Source organism: Megalops cyprinoides, chromosome 4, assembly GCF_013368585.1.
Source record: "Megalops cyprinoides isolate fMegCyp1 chromosome 4, fMegCyp1.pri, whole genome shotgun sequence".
Lineage (NCBI taxonomy): Eukaryota > Metazoa > Chordata > Actinopteri > Elopiformes > Megalopidae > Megalops > Megalops cyprinoides.
In genome coordinates, this window is record NC_050586.1 from 25,285,652 (window position 1) to 25,293,532 (window position 7,881).

The window sequence follows — 7,881 nt, forward strand, 5'->3', positions numbered from 1 at the left end:
TAACAATACTATTATACTGTACTATTCAGTAACATTATACTGTGATGCACTACACTATGTTATACCCTAATGTCCTACAATCGTCCGTACTACACTATGTTAACCTACACCAAGCTGCACTGTTATAAATCTGGCTGTCCCATGCTGTCATATTACACTACACTACACCATTCTCTACTGCCTATACCTATGTGTGTGTGTCTGTGTGTCTGTGTGTGTGTGTGTGTGTGTGTGCGTGTGTGTGTGTGTGTCTGTGTGTGTGTGTGTGTGTGTGTGTGTGTGTGTGTGTGTGTGTGTGTGTGTGCAGCAGGAAGATGTATCAGTCCTCCTGCCCTGTAAATTAGCACTTGTAAGTCTCCCAGTGAGAGCGCCATGTGTGTACATGCGGTTTCTGCTCTGCAGGGAGTCTGTGTTTACAGCCACAGCGGGAGGAGTGTTCAGCCCCACACTGGCACACTAATACGAGGAGCGACTCCCCCTTTTCTGCTCCCAGGTCTTCTCTTTCCTACCCCACCTTCATGGAACAAGTCACTGTCATTCATAATGAGCAATTCTTCTTCTTTATTACATTATTATGAGCAGAAAATGTCTGCTGTAGATGCATATTATTCACACAGTTTGAGGGAGCTATTCTCAGATTTAAGGCTAAATCAATCAGGTTGATAAATATGATTTCCATCTTTGCAAATGAGACATAAAGCTGAAATTTCTTCCACATGTACAAATCTGTAAACACAGTATGTATCGCTGTTATGGGTCACTGAGTGCTTAGAGATTCCTCTTAAATGGAAACATAAGTGAATTCCCCTCAGTTTTTAAGAAAACTAATGAGTCAAATTCATAATGTCACCATGGCAACACTGACTATCAAAGAGAGACAAGAGCACTTCAAATTGTTTTATCCTTGGTAAAAAAAAATCTGCCTTACAGGTGTTTATCTGAAAGGAAGTTAATGTCATGGGGGGAGCATGTTTACTGCTCTTATGTTGTAGTGAGAGAGATTCAGCAGGAGGACAGAGTTACAAACTTACATCTCGACAAACCCAGCACCATCAGGATTAAGCCAGCTCAAACAGGACTAAACTGACCAGATCCATTAATATGAATACAGCTTGACCATACAGTATGTATTTGGTGTTAACACTCTCATCTTCAATGACATTCAAGATATATTTTTGATTCATTTGTTTTGAATTCTCATCAGTCGCTCTACACTTGTAAGGTGCTTCAGTAAATATCCTGCTGTATGAATGGAAACGTTAGCTAGAATATTTCCAAAAATCTCCAAAATTTCCAAGGATCTATGATGTAAACCACCACACACGTGTCACAGTCAATAAAATTTCTAATTTGCAATAGCAGAAACAGTCACCACAGAAACACATAAAAGATGTATGCAGCTTCTAAGGAGACAGAATATGCTGACAAATCACAATATAAATAAATTATGCTTTGATAACAATTGCATGAATGTTATGGATTTTTACCGAATAATTAAGAGGTGATGTGATATTTTAAATCTCTCTGTAAATTGTATAAATTGGATTTTTTCATTCAAAATTCCTGTGACATGAGGCCAGTCTGAGCTTATATTTCAAGCACACATTGAAGCAGAACATAACATGAACAGGCAACAAATGAAGTATTCCTGACTAAACATCGACTGAAGGAAGTCTGTTGAATTTATACATAGATGCTCAAGTACAAAACACAAGAAGATGGTTTGGCTGCTGTTTTAAATTATGCCTTTAAACGTATTCCACCTAAATTACAGACCTCTAGCATTACCAGTGCTTCCTTTCCCCTGCCATTGCATCTGTTCTTTGCAGATCACCCTTTGTCCTCAGTTAAATGGCTGGGACACACACAAGCCCCTGAGATGGCAATCTGATCCTTTGATTTGTTCACAGGATGTTAAAAGCCCTGTGAACCCTGTGAGCCCTGAGCCATTTTCACAGCAGAACTGTGAAAAATAATTCAAAGATCTCTAAAAACAAATGGGGGTCAATGCAGAGAGCCAGAACAGGGGTAATGTATTCTTGTCCTTTTAGCTCAGGTTAGTACTAAAGCACCTGCATTCTATGTTAATTGTTGCATATCTCCACAAAATTCTCCCCAAATACCTCCCCAAATTCTCCCATGTTACTCCCCTGCTGAAATCCCTCCACTGGCTTCCTGTCGCTGCCAGGATCAGATTCAAGACCCTGACCCTCGCCTTCTCTGCAGTCAACAGGACAGCCCCTGCCTACCTCCAAGAACTCATCCAGCCCTACACACCAGCCCGACCCCTACGCTCAGCAGCAACTGGACGCCTTGCTCCCTGCATGGTCAAGGCAGGAGGTGCTCGTTCTGCCAGACATCGGCGTTTCGCCTACATCGCTCCCCAGTGGTGGAACGAACTCCCGGTCTCGCTACGGACAGCTCCTTCACCCCAGTCCTTCAGACGGGGCCTGAAGACGCACCTCTTCAGACTCTACCTGGACTGACCCAGCACACAATTGCTGCCCCCCCCCCCCGCCCATCAGTGCTGTCGTAAATTGCTGTGCTTTTTAAATTGTGCTTTTAAATTTTGTCTCTTGTTGCCGCCTTAACCCTGACGCTCATTGTGCCGTTTGAAGTTGTTGAAGTTTGCCGTTCGAAAGTATATCGTACTAGTTGCCCTTTAGGCTGTAATTGTAAAAATCTGATAGTACTGCGTCCTCAAACAGACCTTGCTCTCAGCTGAGAACTGTCTCATTGTGGAACTGTACACATCCTGTCCCCGTACTGTCGCTGTACCTACTGTATGCACTTTTGTAAGTCGCTTTGGATAAAAGCGTCTGCTAAATAAATAAATGTAAATGTAAATATCTACCGCACTCTTAAGTGCACAGAGCCCTGATGACAGTAGGCATGAAGCTTTGCTTGTGAGGGAATCAGCCAAGTGAGAAACTCACTCAGGAGAGAAAGATGGAGAAACCATCTGGAAACAAGAGCAGCAGCAGGGAGCAGCAGAGAGCAGGAGGATCTTGAAAGGAGGAGCAACAGTGGAACCCCTCTGAGACCAACAGGGATGAGAGCTGTTGTGGTAATGGCTCTGGTCACTGGAGGCAGGTGGAGGTTGCAGGAGGGGCAGTAGAATGCCACCTACTCTCAGTATGTTTCCTTAAAACCAATGGTTAGTTAATGATTAGTTCTTAATTTCTTAAGAAATGAAGTTTGCAGCTAGGTTTTTGAATCTATGAGGTAGCAGTTACAGGATGTGCTGTAGTTGAAGAGGCTATCAAATGAAACATCGCCCAGTTTCAATGCATGTACTGGTAGTAGATGTGCATAAAACACTTTACACAATTTAATAAGTTTAATAAGGAGAACACATCATTCAGCCCACCAATATACTTGTCATCCAGCCTACATTCTAGTATGTTTATATATCTGCACCAAGTCTAGTTCTGAACTTTTTGAAGAAGACACAGTACTCCACAGAACTAGACACAGTACTCCAAATGTGGTCTGACTAATCCTTTTTGCTTCATAGTAAAAGTATCTCATGGCACTCACACATTCATTCATTTCACCTATTCACCAGGCAACAACTGCACACTTGGACAAAGTGCCAAACTAACATGGTAAAAGCAACAGTTGTCTCTACATGTGCACTATTTAATTTTCCACAAGATGTTTGCGCATTTTAATCAGCAGTGTCTCATTCATGTTATAGTCTGCACATTTCTCAAGAACTGTCCTGGTCTGAGCTCAAGACTAAAAAACAAACATTCAGACACCATTCACGCAGAAAGCTTTTGGATCACCTCCAAGTCGCTAAGAAATAGTAGAGCTTAAGACCTTTAGGACCAGTGACTCTGCAACGCAAGGCAAGACACCTTGATGTTAATGACCTACGCAGCGTGCTTTACAACATGCCTTACTCTACGCATTCGGCTGTGTATTTGGCTGTGTAATGTATACACAGTGAGTTTTGTTCGTGACTAATAAATCACGTGAGCGCGATGACATCTGTAAAATATGTTTACTTTGACCCTGCTCCATTTTAAACTCACCGTTTTTCCTCCTTAATTGTCCCTAAATAACTGGTTACTCGCTACACGCTTCATCCGAAGGAGAAGCGACGCTCACCCGGACGCCCACAGCGAGCGCGCGCGGTTTGTTTTGACGAAGAGGACGTGCGGCACGTTCCAGCTGAGGTCGCTGAGCGCTTAAACGGTAATGAGCTCTAACTCAATAAATTAGCGTTTCAGCTCAACGCACTCATATTCTCCGTATCACCTGCTATTCCAATCTTCCACTATAATTCATGTCACATGTTTTTTGGTCATTTTTCTACATAATTGGGGTTAGAATGCTTCCCCGCCGTAAATGCTTTACATTGATCATTCATTTGAAATGGCGATTGCCCGGGGATATTTTAGTGCTTATTAATGTGTTTGGACGGGTAATGAAGTACCTGTATGTTAATGGTATCTTGAAAGATCCCTGTCTGAAGATAGCTGTCTGACCTGTCACGGTGAAAGTGAAATCAAAGTAGCATCCGCCCCACAACGTTTCTCTATCATAAATAACAGTAAACAGTTCATTTAAAAACTAGAAACAAATCAAAACCAAGTGCAAGGCAATGACGGAAAAATACCTTCACTGCTCCTGTGTGCAGCTCTCTGACGTATTCATATTGTATAACAAGAGGGTATACTTTCTTTTTTCCTCAAAGCATATGGACAAAGCAAGTTGGTTGTTCTAACAAGATTCCAATCAAATGTACAGTATACATATTTATTTCACATAGGCCTATTCATTTCACAATTGAACCACAATATTTAGCATAAAAACATCCTCATGGAAGAATGTCAGGTGGTGCTGAAATACGTGTACTTGAAGGCGTGGGATTTAGAACATTCTCATTCCACTCGGAGGAACAGAGCTCTGTGAAAGAAATGGCTGTAATTTCACAGATGAACATTCTGTCTGGAGCGCCTCTGCTGAGAACATTACATCGAAGACCCAATTTACAATCTTTCAGAGGACAAAACTCTCAGCCTTTCTGCTTTACCATTGTTCTCCGCACATATGAACCATTCAACTGACCATTATTATTATTATTATTATTATTAAAAGAAGAGTCACGAGTAGGAAAATTAGATGGAGGATGAAAATGAATTCTAATTGATTAAGCAAAGTTGTTTGATAGGTATTGCATTTGCGATTTAACAAATTAAAGAGACTTTATAAACATCCACACAGGGACAGCCTCTGTTTCTGTGAGGGTGGAGACGTCAGCCAGCTCCAATTAATGGATAATTGTATTTCCATAATTCAGTGTAATAAATGAAACAGTCTTTTCCCCTGTGCTGCTTATGTATGGTGCATGTCCCCAATTTACTGATTAGCGCCATGTAACAGAATGAACCCTGTGTTGTGTTCAGCGGCATGGAAGGTTAGCGTGGAGAAACAGTGTGTTCCTGTTCTCTCCACCTATTCCACATGGTAAACACTACTATAGCCATTAGTGCCATATGAGGGCTGAGTAGAGTCTATTGTGGTCATTCACATTTTTAGCCAGAGAATACGCACAACACACTTATTATGTGTCTGACTTTGTCTCTGCTGTGGTTTGAGCAAAATCTCATTCACAGAGTCATTGTATCATATCCAGCTCTACAGAGAAGCCTTTGGAGACCTTGCATATTTTGCTGTCTAATTCCAGTCAATTTTCTTCTGATGTATCCTTCAGGTGTGGAGTGAGGACAGATTCACCTGGGTTTGCAGTGGTTAAAAATCTCAGTCTGCTGCTCTAGAAATACCTGCCTTAAATTCTGTCCCCCAATTTATCTATATATTTATATATTTATAAATATGATGTTGAGAATTACATTCCTGCTATGTAAAATAGGTATAGTTTCTGACTAAAACAGTTGGCTCACTGAAGGAAACTTTATTTCTCTCTTGACAAAATAGGACTGCCAAAATAAAAATAAGTGTGGTTGCACCTGTGCGCAAAACCTTTTGATAATGCAATGCCAGCATTTCCCCAGGAGTGTGAAAAATACTGTGGTATGCAGTGCTACCATTTCACGCGTTTCATTGTTAGTGTTCAGTATCACACAGCTGTTTTCAGTTGTTACTGTTATTTCTAATTACCATTTTCACCCATTTCATTATGAAATACAGCACTATATGACACACAAAGTGTCACAGAATTGTTGCTACTTTTCCCTGCAATAAACAATGTGAAATAAGTCATTTCTTTGTTTTGGGGCTGATCCATCTGATGAAGGCTAAAGTAAACAGGGGTAGGTGCTGTGGTCACTGTGAGACAGGTAAGATTCAGACAGACATGCACTTTCTCCTGCACCATGAAAAATTTTCATTCTAAAGGAAACTATTTAATTAATTACCAGTATAGTGGCCTCATGACAGGCCTGGTGTGTGGCCGCTGGCCTTAGCCCAAGGGACAGTGCAGTGACAGCAGCACCATTCAATTATGAATGAGTTGTGGTTGTTACTGTTGCCATTATCAGTAATATTATTGCCATTTTTTGTGTCATTGTAATAGGTTTGTTTTTATGATTTATTTATCATTGTATCAGTCACGCTGCATGTTGAAGGCCAGGCCCTTTTTGCAGAAGCTACTTCTCTCTCCCGTGAATGTCACTAAAATGCAAGCGTTCACAATCCAGAGACCAAGGCTGATGCCAAAATCTAAACAGGAGTTTAAAATGTGACTGCATTACAATCCCATTGGTCATGGTTATGGGGGTGATTACACTCCTGTTAGTCATTTTATGGGGTGAGTACAATCCTATTGGTCAGGTTGTGGGGGAGATTACATTCCTATTGGTCAATTTATGAGTGATTATGCTTGTATTGGTCAGGTTATGGGGTCAAGTACACTCCTATTGGTCTGGTTATGGGAATGGGGGTTTGATTCTTCTGACAGCCAGTGACAGTAAAGACCCTGGAAAAGCAGACACCAGCCTGCTCTTTTCCATTTTGTCAAGCTTAAAATAAATACTTTTCACCAGAACATGTTCAAATTGATATAATTATTTCATACAGTAAGGAGGTGAGCTGAGCTATAGAAACTGGTCAAAGGAAAAAATGGCAGCAATTTCTTGATCCTATTGTGATCTTGTCATCCCTTATTCAGCTCTTCAGAGGTAATAGGCTTTTCCATTAACTCCTTTCACATCACTCTAGGGCTTGTGCATGAATGGGGGCACTGAATTAATGTGCTCTGACTGTCCCTGTTTTTAAGCTAATCAACCAATGCTTCTTGTTTCTGTGAACAGTGTCTTAGAGCATGCGAACTGAGCATTTTTGTGCCCCGCTTACATGTCTGATCTACATGGCGGACAAACTCCTTCTTTCAATGGCTATACATTCAGTTGTGTCTGATATGTACATGTTTTTGGGTGATACTATAAACAATGTTTGTCTGGATGGACATGCGCCACACCTCACTCCTTCACTGAAGTGCCATTCTCCCACATGCCCTCGCTGCTGTACTACACTCTCTCAAAAGCAGCACCATGTTGCACACTGACTAGCACCAGGCAGCTCTGAGCACTGGAGAGAGTACCGTCCTAATGGCTCTACGCATCCAAAGATTATCTCCACATGTCAGCAAACATGCAGTATTAATTCTATGACAATCATTTTGAAGAAAGCCAGATGTTTTGAATACAATCTTCACAAAAAATGTCACACTGTACTGCTTGAAAGCCTGCAACTCTGTGTTTGTCCAATCTTATTGCAAACTTGTCTGTCCTGTATGATCAGTGGATAATTTGGGGTTCCTTATCAAACCTACCAGATGACATTACAGTGGTATGCCTAACCCCCAGCTGCCATGTATGCATGCATGCACACACACACACACACACACAC